This window comes from Clavelina lepadiformis, unplaced genomic scaffold (genome assembly GCF_947623445.1).
Source record: "Clavelina lepadiformis unplaced genomic scaffold, kaClaLepa1.1 scaffold_179, whole genome shotgun sequence".
Taxonomy (NCBI): domain Eukaryota; kingdom Metazoa; phylum Chordata; class Ascidiacea; order Aplousobranchia; family Clavelinidae; genus Clavelina; species Clavelina lepadiformis.
Genome location: NW_027508283.1, coordinates 30,001 through 32,500, shown reverse-complemented (window position 1 = coordinate 32,500; position 2,500 = coordinate 30,001). Strand labels below are relative to the sequence as shown.

General features: G+C 48.8%; 1 non-coding gene across 1 annotated transcript in view; it reads right to left on the bottom strand.

Annotated features, from left to right (window-relative positions):
- The window catches only part of LOC143472842 (small subunit ribosomal RNA), a 1,808-nt gene extending 887 nt beyond the window's left edge, over nt 1–921 (bottom strand). The window contains exon 1 of the ribosomal RNA XR_013120152.1: nt 1–921. This exon is cut by the window's left edge and continues 887 nt beyond it. This is a non-coding gene — a ribosomal RNA (small subunit ribosomal RNA).
- Between the last annotated feature and the right edge of the window lie 1,579 nt (nt 922–2,500).

Sequence of the window (2,500 nt, the reverse complement as noted above, 5' to 3'; positions counted from 1 at the left end):
GATCCAAGAATTTCACCTCTAGCGGCACAGTACGAATGCCCCCGTCCGTCCCTCTTAATCATTACCTCGCGCTCCGAAAACCAACAAAATAGAACCGAGGTCCTATTCCATTATTCCATGCACCATTATTCAGGCGAACCGCCTGCTTTGAACACTCTAATTTTTTCAAAGTAAACGTTCCGGCCGCCGCCAACACTCAGTCAAGAGCACCGACGGTGAACCGAAGGTGAGGCCGGGCACGCCAGTACACGCCTTGCGACGGACCGACGGCCCGAGCCCAAAATCCAACTACGAGCTTTTTAACCGCAACAACTTAAATATACACTTTTGGAGCTGGAATTACCGCGGCTGCTGGCACCAGACTTGCCCTCCAATGGATACTCGTTAAAAGTTTTAGAGTGTACTCATTCCAATTACAGGGCCTCGTTAGAGTCCTGCATTGTTATTTTTCGTCACTACCTCCCCGCGTCGGGAATGGGTAATTTGCGCGCCTGCTGCCTTCCTTGGAAGTGGTAGCCGTTTCTCAGGCTCCCTCTCCGGAATCGAACCCTGATTCCCCGTCACCCGTAAGAACCTCGGTAGGCAGATACCGTACCGACGAAAGTTGATAGGGCAGACACTTGAATGATTTGTCGCCGGTGCAAGACCGTGCGATCCGCAAAGTTATCCAGAGTCACCAACGAGCACGGGCCGAGGCCCGGTCGGTTTTTGGTCTGATAAATGCACGCCTCCGTGAGTCGGCGCTTTTCGCATGTATTAGCTCTAGAATTACCACAGTTATCCAAGTAACACGTACGATCAAATGAACCATAACTGATTTAATGAGCCATTCGCAGTTTCACTGTACGAGAGCTCGTACTTACACTTGCATGGCTTAATCTTTGAGACAAGCATATGACTACTGGCAGGATCAACCAGGTAGCTATTCGCAGCAAACGAGGCTGCTGCGGGACGACGGGCGCCCCGCGTTTCTTTTCACACGTTCTCCGTGTACATCGCTACTCAAACACTACGCTCGCGGCTTGCACGAGCTCCGAAAACCGTCAATTCCGGACGCTGCCCGGCGATTCGAGTGCAATACTCGCGCCGAGGCACGCCGATAGCTTGCCACTGGATCCGACAGACCGCTCAAAACCCCGGCTAAGCATGGGCGACCGCGCGAACAGCATTACATCTGCCCATCGTGCCCGACGCCAACCGAGATCGATTCTGCTTCGATTCGCACTCGCGCGCGCATTCGCTCACACGACTGCCTGCTCCCTCATAGTAGTCACAGAATCCTGCATCGCCATGGTACCCCAGAACGGCCTCGGGATCGCGCGAGCTCGCGGCCGGATTTGGAGTTTGGGAAGGTGCGTGGCCGCTTGCCGTGGCCGCCGAACCGCGCCCCGGCCGGGCACTGCGCGCAACTCGAACGTTTGGACTCTGAAAATATTTCCCAACGTTTGGACTTTAACTTTTTGTCGAGACTTGAAAAAATTTCAGAGTCCAAACATCGACCCGCGGCAAAAACTTTTCCGAGGTCGAAAAATCCGCGCTCGGTCAAGAGAATATGCGCGGCCTGGGCGTTTGGACTCTAACATTTTTTGGAGTGGATGGGAAAAATTTTCAGAGTCCACAACACCGACCCGCGCGTGATGCTCTCCCGAGTTCGGAAAATCCGCGCCAGGTGAAAGCTATGCGCGCGACCTGGTCGTTTGGACTCTAAAAAATTTTCAAGTCTCATCACACCAACAAAAAGTTAAAGTCCAAACACCGACTCGCGGCTAAAGCTCTTCCGACTTGGGAAAATCCGCGGCGGGTGAGGGCTATCCGCGCGACCTGGGCGTTTGGACTTTAACATTTTTTTGGTGTGAATCGACTTGATAAAATTAATCTAATGCCATACAGTGTCAAAGTGCACAATTTTAATCGATATAATCATAACAATATATGTCATACAACAAAATCATCAAATGATCATCAAGCAGCATTGCAAAGCTACGTGAGTCAATGCAAGGCAATGACAACGTATTTATCAATTAAAGTTATTTAATTGTACAAAGTTATTGTTAAATTATAAAATAAAATTAAATTAAATGAAATTAAATTGAAGAGCTCAATTACGACAATGTAACAGAGTGTCATACAAAATATATTGAATCACACACGTCCAAACGCTAAAGAAATATATCAAATGCACTCACCTGCCAGTCACCGTTTTGGGTAACTCAGAATAGACCGTCTTTCGTCGGGAATTGAGTTGATCATTGATCATTGAACATTGCAGTAGGAATAGGTTTAAGCGGAATAATAATAGCGGAAGGCTGATGCTCCAGGTAAATGTTTGCTTCGCTCATAATACTGAAAGGAAAAAAATTTGTGAGCAAGCAGTGCCGCAGGGAAGAATGCGATGGCAAAACGGACGCGTTGTGGAAATTATGGTAGTCCGAGGGCGCCAACTAGCGACCAAAAAAGAAACACATTACGGTCGCTAGAGGAAAAATGCAAATAAATAGCA